The 16474-nt window shown below is 37.3% G+C and overlaps 1 protein-coding gene across 1 annotated transcript in view; it reads right to left on the bottom strand.

The window, feature by feature from the left end:
- LOC145681909 (E3 ubiquitin-protein ligase SIAH1B-like) overlaps positions 1 to 9035 on the bottom strand; it is a 109375-nt gene extending 100340 nt beyond the window's left edge. The window contains exon 1 of the mRNA XM_081753512.1: positions 8920 to 9035. The gene's annotated coding sequence lies outside the window, so the exon portion shown is untranslated. The remainder of the gene's footprint in view (positions 1 to 8919) is intronic.
- Between the last annotated feature and the right edge of the window lie 7439 nt (positions 9036 to 16474).

Raw genomic sequence — 16474 nt, 5'->3', positions numbered from 1 at the left:
TGTTAAAATTAACAAAATTTCACCAAATTATAGAGCACCTTAAGAACTCAGTTTCATTCAAGAGCCATATTTGTTGCAACAGAAACGCTTCATGATGGTAAATGTGTACACACAATTGTAAAAGTTTTGTAATTAATGCACAACCAGGAGTAAACGACTAAAAGACACAAAAAGGAGATAAGTGCAGACTATTAATTTTCAAGAATATTTACAACAGTTTTATTTTCGAATGTTTCTTATTTAAATATTCACATTATTGAAATTTCTCAATTTACATTTTTCACGCGTTCGAAAAAAAAGTTTCCATTACTAGTAAAACTAACCTAATAAAAATGTTTTTGTTGTTTTCCCAATTTTTCTTATTTAAATATTCACACTATTGAAATTTCTCAATTTACATTTTTCACGAGTTCGAAAAAAAAGTTTCCATTACTAATAAAGCTAACCCACTAAAAATATTTTTGTTGTTTTCCCAATTTTTCCGGAAAGAAACTTCCGGAAATTTTACAACACTAGTCGTAACTACGCGGACAGTGCAGCGGTGGTTTAAAAAGCTAAACGCTCGACAGTGGCAAAACACTTGAAGACGCACCATGTGCCAGAAGACCAAGACATGTAAAAAATGAAGATCTTCAGGCGACAATTGATCCGAACAGTGGCCAGATATGTGAGAAACTGCGACTGCAATTTAGTATGAAGAAACTATTCGGCACCACCTCCATCAACTTGGGAAGCACTACAAGTTGGGTCGATGAATTCCACATGATTTGACTCCGTACCAGAAGGCAACTTGAGCAGATACCTGTGTTTTATTGCTGTATCGTCTGAGAAAGGAGCCATTTCTGGACAGGACGTTGATATGTGATGAGAAGTGGGTCCTGTACGAAGCTCCATGGCGCCGTCATCATTAGTTACCATCCCACGAACCGGTTACGAAACTACCGAAACCAGCACTGCACCAGAAGGTCTTTCTGTGTGTTTGGCGGACTGCTCGTGGCATCGGACATGCCTTCCAGCTGGTTAGAGCATCAATACAACTGTGTACTGTTAGCAGTTGAGCCGTGTTCAAGAAAAACTCAAAACACTAGAGCCAGCGCTTCAGAATCACAAAGACGTCCTCCTGTTACAGGACATAGCTAGGATGACCCGGGACAACATTCTATGCCTTGGGTGGGAAATACTATTGCATCCGACATACTTCCCGGACATTATACCGTCCGATTATTACCTGTTCCATTCCTTGGACAATCACCTTAGAGAACGTCAGTTCAAATCCCTAGTAGAGGTGCAAAATGCACTTGATACCTTCTTCGCTTCATGGTTCACCAAGTTCTACCGCGATGAAATCCATGGCCTTTCAGAACGTTGGCAGAAGGTCTTGATGACGATGCTAATGAGGACTATTTTTGTTCTTCCAGGTACGTCTTAGGCGACATATCGATGTTCGAAGGTGGTGAGTGAGAAAAAGACAGAACTTTCTTGTTTACGTTACAACTTCATATCTCGCATATTTATAGTATTCATTAACTTTTAAAATAGGACAAGATAATATTTTCATGCTACATTGAAATTCAAATATACATTCAATTTGGATCGTTTCTAAAGCAATGGACAATTCATTCGACCATTTATTTTCAGCACCAAGACATGTAGACTTATAGTTCAACATAGAATTTGAATCACACATGCTCCTACCAGGAGTCGAACTCTGTTACCCCATGGTAAAGACGCGTTTGCTAACCATATATAGACAAGAGATCTCCAAAACATGAATGAACTTCCGCAAGTAGAGGCAGAATTTACTGAACACAATGATCAGACCAGAGGCGGATCCAGGACGAAATTCTGGGGGGGGGGGTCAGTGGGTTGTAATACTGCTACTTAAAGCTACTTTTAAGAGCTCCAAACTCTGGGATGAATTTTATTTATAGGCCTATATAAAATAAGAAAGTTTCCTCTTCCGGGGGGATCGCACCGATCGCCCCCCTGGATACACCTCTGTATCAAACTTCAACCTACCCTGGATGACTTGACAATTTCACTGATGTTTGTTTTATTACGTTATAAGTTACTTCATAGCTAATTGATTACGACAAACAGTTCCTTCCGCTCGTGCGTTGATCCCAACTAATCGAAATTTGCGATTGAATTTCGGTCTGCTACTCGTGCGCTTCAAACTACGACTACCATGTAGTCCGTCATCTGCTGGTTCGGAAGAAAGTGCTCGGCTCACTACGGAAATGACTTAAAGAAAGATACGATGCATGTTTTACAAGCGTTTACAACGTTACTAATAAAACGAAGAATAATAAGTAACACATATTGTTTCTTGGAAAAGTAAACTATTTTTCTACTGGTTCATAGTTAATTATTCGAATACAGTGTATACTCGAAATTTAGGAACAAGGTTGTAATGTTCTAATTAGAAAGATTATGCAACAAAGTATCTAACGTTTGCATATACTGAAGTATTACTCAGTAATAAAGTCAATGTATTGCATTCAGTAAACCATTGGAAGCTGTAATAGCCCAGGAAATAAAGGGGTTTTGTCGGGAAGAATTCGAGACAAGCTGAATTCTTGACTATTGTTAGGACCAGTGGCGGATCTAGAAGGTAAGAACTGAGGGGGCCCTACCAGGTCTCAGAGTATCATACGTGTACCATGAGTTAACTCTAAACTTTCAAAATATATAAATAATAACTTAAAGTATATTTCTCACCCAGAAAACTGGGGGCTAGGCCCCCCAGCCCGAGGCTACATCCACAACTGGTTAGGACCTAACTAGAGGTGCATTTCCCATTAAGTCTCCACCCCTCCCCCTTGTGCTTTCCCCTCCAGCCCCCTTTAACACCCAATTTGCAAGATTTTCGATTATCGCTCATATCTCCGTTATTAATCCGATCTTCAAACTCTTTTTACAGTTTCTTCCCTTAAACCACGGTCTAAAAACAGTCATTCTTAACTATTTTCGCTAGGTCTAATACTAAGAGATATTCGGAGTGATATGTAAAATTTTACATTTTTTTGTGTACGTTTTTTCGTTTTTTGATTTTTTAACTTTTGTATATCTGATACTTTGTTGCAACACTTCAAATAAAAGTTGTAGAGCGCTTCTTTAGCTTTAAAACTGTGTATGCATTAATATACTTAGAGGTATACGAACGTGGAAAAGGACACATTAAGAGAGGGAAGTGCGTGCTTCCTCGCTCGCCTCGTTCACCTTAAATACCGTAGCATAAGATCGCATGGACAGCTACGTAATGTCCATAAAGGGGCCCCTTTCATTCTTTTTCTTACTTTGTAGGTCCCCTGAGCCATGACACTCAGTATTAGTGTCTCAAGCAACACTCACTAGTGTTCTTGATGAATAATGATCGTAAATAAATATTTTCTAATTTTGCGGAATATATTACTCGTATTTTTTCAATTTTGCGTATCTCTATTGCCAGTTTTGGTTGGGTGGATTTTGCCCCTAACCCATATGGTATAGGGTTTTTCTTTCCATTATTCACCACCTATGGACCTACTGTGTCCCGGACTAACAACCGGTAACTGTGAATTAGTTGACAATATTATGTATTAAAAATAATCATTGCCATTCACAGGATCACGGACCTCCCACCCCACCGCTTGAGAATGTTATCCTTTTTGTGTTTCTTAAACACGTTATGTTCATTATTAATTTCTTGACTTTTGTTTACACATCATGCTATCAATAATTTATATATATACAATTCCTGTCTATATTGAAAGAATTTAACACTATTTACAATATATACATGCTATTATTCATAATCAGTCGTGTCTTGCTCTTCATTCACGGTTGCTGCGTTGTGACGAGAGACCATTATAATGTTCGTACATAGTTAAACAATTCGTATCTGACTTCCGACACTTATAATAATCCCCACAATCAGTTTTGCAATAACACGACACTAAACACTAACACATCATCTGGTGCAAAAGGCTTTGAAGAGGTAACTGGTTTAAGTACTTCACTTCCTTTTCCATTTCCTCTTATGGACTCTATAGTGCACTCAAATTAGCAAACACTAAGAAACAAATTAGTAACAAGCTGAAAATTGGTACAGATGTTGGGAATGATGATCTAAACAACATACTAAAAGTCCCCTCAAATAACAGGTAACCTTCGCCGTCATATTGGAAAATGGCTTCTGGAAGTGCCAAAGGAGCAATACCCAGATAAAATTAGCAATATCATCGATATGGTTGAACAAATAAATAAACTTAGTGTCGTTTTATATAACATAGATAACACAATATTTTTTTAAAGATTGAAAATCTCGTCTTGTCTCGTAGTGCAAATTATAAGACTGATAAGAGTGATGAGGTTTAAAAAGTGTTATTTTCAACATATTAACACATAAGGTGATATATAAGATTTACGTAAAGTATTGAGTAAGTTATTTGCACTAAATTACTTTGGTGAATTTCGTTTACAACTCCATCAATAATACCCTTTGTACGTATGATGTGGTATATATTTCTTATGTTCAAAAATCATTGACAAATTTTTTAATGTTACTTTTGTATGTAGAGGCTAGTTGGGAAGCTATTTTAACTAAGGTGATGAGGAAGACACCTCTACTAAATTAAAAGAAATCTCTGCGTCAGCAGAGAACGAAGTGCCGTGTGCCTCTCCCCCTAGCGACATCATATTGCGGCGGCTTCAGATCATCGGAGAAACCTTTCACTTTCCCCCTAGGAGCCCGACGTGCATCCAGCCCTGGATTCCAGTTCTAGCTTACCTGTAGCCGTTAAAGCTGCAGATAGAATCTTTTCTTCGGGTACCGTACAATGAAGTTTCGTTCTGACGACTTTTTCAAAAACGCATATTGGTTGGTGAGTAGATACCGGTAATATTTAGGATTTAGATTTCTGGGCTTTCGGCATCTAAGGTTATTTAGCCCTTTACAATTTGATTGTTGACTTCCCTCGGCGAGCACGCAATCCGGGGAAAGGGAAAGAAGAAAGGATTAGGAAGGGAGGAAGCGACCTGGGACCTACAAGTTAGATACCACCCCTGCATTTGCCTCGTGTGAATAAGGAAAACCCAGGAAAACCTCATTCAGGTTGGCTGGCCTGAAAAAGCGTGTTTCACTTTTTCGACCGACTGACCCCGCCGGGAATTTGTAGGTAATATTGTTTATTGCCTAAAATTAATAATAATAATAATAATAATAATAATAATAATAATAATAATAATAATAATAATAATAATAATAATAATAATAATAATAATAATAATAATAGGGGCGCGGTGGCTCAGTGGTAGAGCATTAACCTCCGGTGCTTGAGGTCCCTGGTTCGATCTCAGCTCGAGCCGAGTGGACTTTGTGGTGGACAAACACCGTGCTTGTGGGTTTTCTCGGGGTTCTCCCGTTTCCTCCCACTTTCTTCATTCTACCATTTCACTCATCTCTCATCACCGTCTCCTTTAGTCTAACGGCATAACCGTGGGACGTAAAACTAAAAGACTTCATTTCATTTTGAATAATAATAATAATAATAATAATAATAATAATAATAATAATAATAATAATAATAATAATAATAATAATAATAATAAAGAAAAGAACATGTGTCCGACCGAACTTTATTACTATTGCATAAGAACTAATTAGGAAATATCATATTTAATTTATTTTAACACGACAAAATGTCTTCAAACACAAAGCTTTCTTGCTTTGAAGTAAGGAAAAAAAAGGTAATCTAATGAACTTAGAAGGTGCAGGGAACACTATTGCGGGACCCCAGGTTTCCAACTAACTTGCATATACTATATTGCCTCAAGACGCACATATTGCCATATATATATATAGGGTGCGGCACGTAAAACCGGCCCGTAAAGTGAACACATAAAATGAAATGTAATGTATTGAATATGATTAACTACAACACATAAATGAAATGTAATGTATTGAATATGACTACTCATCTTCACAGCAGCCTTCACAGCAGGTGCTGAAAGTGTCCTCCGCCCACTTCAACACACATGTGAGCACGATTGAAGAGATTCATATATACCCTTGTCAGTTCTTGTGTTGTAATGCTATTGGTGACATCCTGGATCCTGGTCTTGATTTCTTCAATTGTGTGTGGATTTGTTTCGTATACTCTTCCCTTTAACAGTCCCCATAAGTAAAATTCACACGTGGACAAGTCTGGTGACCGAGGAGGCCACAAGCCTTTGCTGATTGTCCTCTCTGGTGTAAACATCTCATGCACAAGGGACACTGATGCAGCTGATGTGTGGCATGTTGCACCGTCCTGCTGAAAGTAACATAACTGACGCTCCTCTTCGGTCAAGTGTGTATAAAACTCCTCCAGGATTCCCATATACACGTCACTGTTCACTGTCGTCTCAAAGAATATGGGCCCAATAACGCTTGTGGCGGAAATGGCACACCAAACACCAATCTTCTCATCATGCAAGGGTACCTGGTGGATTGCGTGTGGATTTTCTGTCGACCAATACCGGTTGTTTTGGGAATTTACGTACTCAGACAGGTGGAACCATGCCTCGTCACTCATGATGAGCATTAGTGGATCCAAGAAACCACTGGCAACATTGCTCAACAGCCATGAACAGAAATGCACCCTCTTCTGCAGGTCAGGCTCTTCCAGTTCTTGCACAACACTTATCCGGTACGGTTTTAACTTCAGTCCCCTTAAAACACGTCTGCAACTTCTCTCACTCGCATGAACCTGTTGACTCAATCACCTGGTTGACTTTCGAGGACTTCTTGTCGTCATCTCCTCCACCTGCATCTTTAATTCAGGTGTGCAGACAGATTGTCGTCTGTTCCTGGGAGCATTTTGAACCGATCCTGTACGCCGCCATTTTTCAATCAATTCCTGAATGGTGCTTTTTGCTGGCACAGAACGTTCTGGAAATTTCTCCCGAAACAAATTCTTTGTTTTCACAAAAGATCCAGTGAGAATGAACCCCTCAACAATGGCGACACGATCGGGTATCGAATACGGCATTATCACACACTGACACTCACCCGGCTTAACACAACGAGACCTTTTTCCTCAACTGGTTTCGACAAGTTTCACTGGCTGCGGCTGCACGTGACTGCTGCAGGTCACGTAAGTCGACCCGACCTCGACACGCCATCTCTTGGTAGGAAGGTAGATTATTTAAGTGTTGCCAAAAACACAATATACCAGAATATTACGATATATATTAACAACAAATAGTAATAAACACTATGTTGAGGATATTTGAATAGATTTGCATACGAGCGTTTAAGTTTCAAATAAACATTTTATTTACGTAGTAGAGAGTGAGATGTTGTTATGTGAAATGTTAAGTAGAAGTATTAAATCACATTATCATAATAACCGTTTGTGAATTGGTCAACGTTAGAATATCAGAGATGTATTAAAACATACCTCGATGACCTGGATTCGAACCTCTGGCTATGAAGTTCGTCTTCTAACTTCCTTACAGTGGATGGATGTCCACTGGACTGTTGTTCACAGCTGATTCCCAATAGTGGCTCTATCGAGAATACACTTGGAGACTAACACCAAGACTGTTCGAAGACTGGTCGTAGAATGTCTCTCCAATGACTGATCATGGAGACTCCGACGACTGCTCCCAGACTGATCCTTGGAGACTGATCTTTGGGAACTGATCCTTGGGAACTGATCACCGACTGCCCTTAATTCATTCAAACATTAGGTTTTTATCATCGTGTTCATGATTACGAATTTGTTGTTCTTGATTACAAATTCTGAAACTCTTACATCTCTGAGCCGAAATTGTGCTGAATCACAATTTCTGCATTTTCTTTCATTAACCAAATTCTCCAGACAGCTTATGTCCGCGAAATTCACACTTTTACCTAATTTTGATAATGTGTGCATGTTGACATAATTTCTACAACGTTTTACATTCATTTGTTTCGTATTTGTTTTTGTTATTCTTATGACACTGCAGACTCGTGTCTATTCCTTGAAGAAAACAACAAGCATCAGCAATGCGTAATATGATGATATAATATGTCTGCAACCTAATTACAACAATTTAAAATAATAAACAAACATTTTACTATTTCCTTCTGAAACCAATTAATGAGATTGAATAAATTTAGATCTTAGAATTTTCCCTAATTTTGCGTACCGTGACACGCATACCGTGACAATATATATATATATGTGTGTGTGTGTGTGAATATAAAACTTGGTTTTGGGTGGGAGAAAAAAAAACATACAAAGAAATCGTACTGAGGCTATACCAACCGTTTGTTCATGGACGTATCATATCACTTAATATCTATTTTTACAACAGAAGTTGGAAACGTAAAGAAGTAAATTACTGCTCAATCAACTTTAGAACATACTTTTGTTTTCATAAACTTAATAAACTATTTATTTAATAATTAAGCGCGAGCCGAACTGAGCACGAGGGCGTGCCCAGTTTAAAGAAATGAGCCCGAGCCCGAGAGAACGCGAGCCCAGTTGAGAGAAGTGAGTGCGAGCCCAGCGCAAAATGCCCATGTATGAGCAACAGTCATTCCATCGAGTCTTTTTCCGTCTGATCTACTGCATTCTGTTGGTACTCTCACTTATTGTGTTTGTTTTGATATCAGGGCTCTTAAGTAAGAAATAATAATAATAATAATAATAAAAATACATGATTGAATGAGAGAGGTAGTATAGATCTAGTAACTTTGTTTCATAGGCATGATATAAAGAAAACTAATTTATTATAATTATGTATCACAAAGTGAATAGGCTATAAACTTAACCATCACCAAGGTGCCTATAAAATGAATAATAGTATCATGATAACTTAAGAGATTCACATTCTAGTTTACACGTTAGGACTGTTTTATGTGGTTTTCACTAAGGGTACTAACAGAGTACTTGAGAGCGTACTTACAATATTTTAGCGTCTATTGCAACCAGAAGCTGCACAACACTTTTCCAAAGTCACTGATCCTGTCTCGAGTGAGCACGAGTGGTTACTAGGAGGCGTGTGGTTGATAGATCTTTGCACACATTGACTAAATTGTCTAAGGTTTTTATAGTACTTTCATTGCACTTATATTTCTACCTTTCACGGAACTGAAAGTTGGAACTAGGATTGTTTTCGTTTTCACTTTTCTAAAACCATCCGTGTTACAAACTAAACATGTTGTCGCTTCTATTTTAAAACGTTTTCACTCTCCTATATTGTTCTTGAAACTTGGAGATGATCCGATAACTATATTTATTATTATTATTTTTTAAATCTCAAAATGAGGAATGTCTTATAAGATTATGTAATTTACTGCTGAATGACTTGAGTGACTGTCTGTCTACCAGTACTCTTTACACATGACAGTGTAGACACTGTTTATTTAAAAAGTCTCTAGCACAGGCAGGTCAACAATGAGGCATACTCGTTTCTAAACTTAGCGCTATTTCTATCCGGAAACTTTCATGACAAACATGCAAATATATATTTATTTGCATTATTTATAATAATTATGTAGAAGTACACAAGATACATTAAGAGGTTTGATGTTATAAGGGCGTAAGTCAGCTAACGCCCTTTTTGCATCAAACGCATTTGTGACTTGTGCCATTCTTGTTTAGTCTCCTGGTAACATTTCAATTCAACATCGGAATAAAATGCGGCATATTACAATTGTTTTATATAAGAAAAACCACTAATTAAATTTTGAACATCGTTTTCCCCCAACTGCATGTTTCAGACATACGCCCATGTTGCATCAAACTCCTCAATTGTATACTGCAATTAAATGAAAGGAAGAATATGACCAATCGATCTTGCTATGACATCAACTTTTTATCTAGGGGATATGGCAGATGTTATTCTAAATATTATATTCCTTTAAAAATGGTGAAACAGCAAATTCAAAAAAACGTTAAATGTTAAGGAAGCTTGTCTTCCCTCGCGTGCCCTCGTCCTCGCAGTGATAGTTGGTCCTCGCCCTCGTGAAAGGAGTTGTCCATCGCCCTCGCTCGCCCTCACCCTTGTGTTGGGAATTTCTCCTCGCCCTCGCGCATCCTCGCCATCGTTGTCGAAACTCTTTCCTCGCCCTCGCAGTGACATTTGGCTCTCGCCCTCGTTCACCGTCGCCTTTGCGAAGGGAGTTGTCCATCTCCCTGGCTCGACCTCGCCCTCGCTGTCGTAGCTTGTCCTCGCCTTCGCGCACCCTTGTCCTCGCGTCATTGAGGGCGATGGAACTTGAGGGCGCGGATGCCCTCGAGATGGCCACTCCCGCGAGTGTGAACAGCTCTGTGTTAAACAAGTATCGTTCGTTAGGAAAGTCTACAAATATTAGTCAAGTTTCGAAATTTTTGGGAGGTCCTGACCCGGTGGACGCACCCTCGTGGCTGCGCCCCTGAGCATTGCTAACAAGTCCCAAATTCAATGTGGCGTATAACATCATACAGTTTTATATGGAAGGTTATCAAGAGTATAAAATACATTTATTTTATGAAACAGATACGTATGTATTACTAAAATTTTATCCACAAAAGAGGGATCTATATATTGACTTATTAATACTTGGTTCACAAATTGCTGTACAAGAAGCTGTCATTACCTAGGCTATGTAAGCTAAGAATTAACTTGTAAATGCTTGTTTACTTTCATTTGTTTTCTACTCTATTACATACTTTCTTCCTTTTTTTATAATTCTGCGATCACTTATTTTTTAAATTATCATTATATTGGTTTCCTTCAGTATAATTCCGTAATTTAAAAATATGAACGCATGAAAATAAATTTCGTTTGTTAATTGGTAGTGAAATAAAATTCAGAAACCTTATTGCGCGAAAAGCCTGCTAGTTCACTGGAAACCGTGCAATATTTTTGCAGAAGCGCTGCAACGACCAGAGCCTTTAACTTATGAGATAGGGGAAAGGAGACTTAACATTCACTCCAATTGCCGCGCTGTACAAATTTGGTCGTTGTATGCTCACTGCAACGCAATATAAATTAGAGACTCTGTCACGGATTGTTTTACGCTCTTTTAAACGGATTGATGTATTTTACAGTTGTAGAAGTAAAAAATATGATATTTAAAGTATATGGGAATTTTAGAAAGTAATTTTTCCTGTTCTTTACTACTACTGCTAATAATATTTTCTCTTGAAATACTCGTACTTTGGTCGTTGCGTAACGCTGCAACACTAACATTAGGCGCCACTGATGCAAACCAACGAAACACTCCATTATTATGTTGACATATTAAAGTCGACTAAATAGTTCGCAGGAAGTGGCTGTCCAGCACCAGTGTTTGTGATACTGGTGAGCACGCACTTCCCTTTCTTAATGTACACATTTACATGTTCCCATACCTCTAATTATATTAATGAATACACAGTTTTAAAGCTAAAGAAGCGCTCTACAACTTTTATTTGAAGCTTTTCTACAAAATATAGAATACACAAAAGTTAAAATATCAAAAACGGAAAGACGTACACATAAAAATGTAAAATTTTACATATTTCTCCGAATATCTCTTAAAGTATGAGACCGACTTTAAGAATAACTTTTTTTTTTTTTTTAGATCGTGGCTCAAGGAAGAAACCTGTAGAAAGAGTTTGGAGATCGGATTAATAATAACGGAGATATGAGCGATAATAGAAAATCTAGCAAATTGGGTGTTAATGGGGGCTGGAGGGGAAAGCACAAGAGGAAGGAGTGTTGGCTTTTGGGAAATTGTACCTCTAGTTGGATCCTAACAACTGGCAAAAATTCAGCTTGTCTCGAATTTTTCCCGACAATTATGGATTTTTTCTTCCATTTACTGGGCTATAACTAGTGTTACTTTCCTTAACAGTACAACACAAGCAATGGCTATTAGACATATATACAGATGCAAGTTTTGCAGTTCTTTTAAAAGCTTTAATGTTAGTTGTATGGACAAGAACACGAAAAATAGCACTAGCATCGTTTGAGTACACTTTTATGCCCCTGGGTTCCTGGCTCAGGGACCATTGTCTAGCGCTGCGTAGGACCACTCACTTTAAATTTTGACACGAGTACGTTGGTCCTTCATTAAATTTTGGAGGGGTACCTAGTACAACCCTCATTAAATTTTAGAAACTGCCAGAACTAAAAATTTGGTATAGTGCTATAGGATCTGAGTATTTACCTCTGTATCACCCGTGGTAGAATAGAACCACTACAATAGATATTTTGGATCTTCACATGGTACAGAGAGTTCAAGGAAACATAGAGAAATGTTTGATAAAATATGTTGAGAATTGCAACGAACAGCTATTCTGGATCTTCACATGATACAATTAAAAGGAAAAAAAAAACTTTGTAGAAATGTGCCTAGAATGGCTTCAAACAGCTATTGTCCATCTTCACAGATACAGAGAGTTCAAAGATACATGGTGAAATGTTTGACGAAATGTATTGAGAATGGCGACGAGCATGTATCTTGGATGTTCACATGGTACAGAGAATTTAAAGAAACATGGTGATACTTTTGAGAAAATTTGTTGAGATTGGCGACGAATAGCTATTCTGCATCCTCATATTGTCAGAGAATTTACATGAACACAGTGAAATATTTGACAAAAAATGTTCAGAATGTCGACAAAAATGAAGCACATACTCGTATAATGTGCTGTTTATAATTTTTGCCATCGGTTCACAAATTTATGATCACCTGTACGTACGGATCAATTGCACTGTAGTGAAAATTATACTTAGAAATGAAGTATTTAGGATTGGAGTTCAGTAGTTTGATCACTGTATATTCTGAATGAAGTCTACCATTTAATACGATAAATTATAATTAATTTCGTGATAAATGAAATGCATTTTTTTCACTTATACCTATGTATTATACATTTTCTTTAATACAAAAGGTTTTAGTGGGATTCTTTGTGTAATGTAAGCCTAGACTATCATTTAGTGCCTAGTGTTTCCAAAAGAATTAACAGATTTCAAAAATTCCTGCCTCCCATGCTAATTGTAAAAGGCAGAAACACATTTCACATATTACTGGATACAGGAAAGTTTGAAGTTTAGTCTATGGTGCCGTAAGTTAATTTGGATTAATACAACATGCGCACCCCTTGTAGTGCGGTAAACATTGTCACGGCAGTCCATTTCTTGCCACTAACTGATGTATAGGTACCGAATTCTTGGCTTCCACAATATTTCACAACTCCTGAAGATTTCCAAGGATAAGTATAACATACACTCTTTCTTTAATGCACTTCATAGGTGAACATTGCGGGGAGTTAGGTCTGGAGACTTCAGAGAACATAAACGATGAATAAATATATTATTACAGACAACAACATCGCGCGGTGGGAGTGGTTTTAAACTTAAACTTCCCTGTAGTCTGTGATGTGCAGAATGCGTTTGTGTTCTATACATATAGTTTCTATGATAAAAAGAATCTTGAATTCTGCCCTTTCTTTTTAATACATGGTATTCTATATTGGAACGAAACTCATTTGGCTGTACCAAGATCATTTGCATCCAGGACATAAGAATCTGGCAGGGCCATTGCACTTCTCACATAATGGTATCAACGTTGTTGATATTTCGTTCAGTTCTTTTGCTGCTGTTGCTGTACTGAGTTGTCCAGCTCTGCATGGAGGACGTCAAGTTGCTCATCTTCGGTCTTTAACATTTTTGGCGTTTGGAAAGATTGTGAAGAAAGCTCTAATTCAGAAACAGATAGTTCTGTGAATTCACTAGGCGCTGCATTAACTTCTCTCGTATTAATTTCACTAGATCTTGGTAACGAGTTGAAGTTGTTTTCTTCACTAGAATATACTATTTTTAGGTCCTCTTCTTCGTTGCCTTGTCCCACAGCAGGATTGGCTTCCTTAAAAGGTGTTACGTTATCACTATTGAATTTAATATTCGCCGTTTTCAGCTGATTGTTCGAGTCTATACCAGAATATTTACACATTGAATCTGAGATTACAGTTCCTAATTTTTTCCCTTTCAAATCGGATATTTTTATAGCTGGTGGCGGAGGGCCATATCGACTTGTGGGTAAACTCGTTTTCTGTTGATCTAAATGTTGATCCTCCTGTGTTAGTGGTTCCGAATGTGTCTGGTTTTCTGCACTTTCTTTGCTTTTACTCACACCCTCCATGACTTCCCGTAGCTTCTCAATTTTTACCTGGTTTAGATATTCCCGTACTTCTTCAAGCTCTTTCTGCAAACACCTCAATTCCTCCTTCGTCTCTTGCTTAACGCGTTCAAGTTCTTTAATTTCTTCATCTTCATCTTCTGAGTCTTTTGCATTAATTTGTACATGGGGCTGTACATTTTCTTTACATAAGTCTTCTATACTATGAATCCCACTAATACTCAAGTCAAGGTTTGTGTGTTGTACACTATTGTTGTTGCTCTGTGGAGTTAGGAACTTCTCTTCCTGTATGTTGTTTACTGATCGTTGCCATTGGTGGCTTTGAGTCACAGCGCTAGCACCTAGAATACAGTAAGGGAACTTATTAAAATTGTATTTATGAAACAAAATATAAAGTGCTTATATTAATTATCTATTTATAGCAGTGGTTCCCAACCTAGGGGCACAAGCTACTCACAGTAATATACGGTGAAAATATCAACCAATTGCAATGATTTAAGTTCGGATTTCTACGGCATGTCGTATATTTTTATCCTGGCATCTATTTATATATGTAATTAAATACAAGGACATTTTTGACCCTAGTTAACACGAAAACACGGTTTTTAGCTACCATATAAGTGCATATTTGAACCATGTTTTAACTTTAAGTTATAAAATTATTGGGTTCGGTCACAATGTTCCTGTTCTGTAGGAAGCCATTTTTATGACATTATGGTTCTATTCCGTATGTCCCTATGTAGAGCTGGCCATTTATATAATAGGTTGGTCTCAACGTTCATTCGGGGACACCAGAAACGCCGATCGTATAGCTACTGGACAAAATGGTTGGAAGCACAGAGTTCGGGTCAGATCGTTTAGGCAATATACGCTAAATACAGATTCTAATTTTGCCACCAGTGTCGATACAGCTCAATATGAATATTGTTGAGTTGTATGAGCACTAATACAAAGTATAAATATCCTAAAATTGAAAGAGCAAATTAATTACCATATTTTCATGCTTTAATTTATAAATTTACAATATCATATTATATTGTGTAATTATATGATTTTAAAAGGATACGTGAAACTTGTATTTTTAATTTTAATACACATCACTTGAATATTACTACAAAAACGCACTAAACACTTTCAATTACAAGTTGAAATTTTATATGCTTTAACATATGAATTAAATTAACATTAACGTGAGAGAACAATTTTGTCATAGACCCAATAACTATATTTTACATATCACTTGCGGAAGATGCGGTTGACCGATTTGTAATCACTGTATAATTAGTCATAATTGATTATTTGAGTTTTCCAAATAACGTGTAGACGAATTTCCCTGTTTTCTTCTGCGTTCCTTCGGAAAGAGATGACTAAATAATATTGATGATGAGGTATTTTCACATTATCAGCCACTATTTGTACAAAATAATTTGTTGTTGATAATTTTTCTACATAATTATAGTTTCTGCCCCTAATTGGAGCAGGGTTGGCAACCGTCCCGATCCTGTCGGGACGGTACGGATTTCAGTTATTTGTCCCGCGTCTCGACTGGACACTCGTTGGGTTGCATATTGTCCCTTTATATCGATTTTCAAAGCTAATATTTTACTGGGTCATTTTTATAAAGGAATAACATTTTTTTACACGCACAGGTTTATGTGCAGAAATAATTTAACAAATTTGTTTTTAATTTGCCTCATGAAAAAAGTAGTTGGGAGCTAGTCTTTAATTTATAGTTATTCCCGAAGGTAATAGCCAAGGAAAGGATTTGCTTAGTTAATAGTCTGTTTCAGTTATTTTTTAAAGGAATTCTTTTGTTTGCGATAAAAATAAAACATTCTATAAAGTGTTCTTATATTAAATAAATTACAATTGTTTCAGTGTGAATTTGTTTTATAATGATTGCCAAAGAATAAAACTTGACTTTAGTAGTACTTTTGTCAGTAATTCCTTAACAATGTTAACCACTCATTTGTGATAAAAATTCCAGATAGTTTCCTCTCTAAACTTTGTTTATATCAAATAAATTGCAGTTGCTTTGCTTTGAATTTGTTGCATAGGCCTACATTGCTTAAACCTAGTGATGAGCAGTAAGTGGGAAAATAAAAAAAGAGGTTGCTCTACTCATTCACGTTATTTGTGTTATTTAACTGATTATTTACATTGTTTTCAACGACTCGTCGTGCGTTTAGTCGTCTCCGGGGGCAGGAGTAATCCACACCGATTTTCCCGCCCATATTTTTCTTAAGATAAGATGGCAACCCTGACTTGGAGGGCTCATTTTACGAACTACAACATGCACTCACTGTCGCACCGGCGCTGCAGGTGGACTAAAATCTTGCTTCTACTTCT

The sequence above is a fragment of the Thermobia domestica genome, chromosome 3, assembly GCF_964235325.1.
Source record: "Thermobia domestica chromosome 3, izTheDome1.hap1.1, whole genome shotgun sequence".
Taxonomy (NCBI): Eukaryota; Metazoa; Arthropoda; class Insecta; order Zygentoma; family Lepismatidae; genus Thermobia; species Thermobia domestica.
This window is presented reverse-complemented; position numbering and strand designations above follow the sequence as displayed.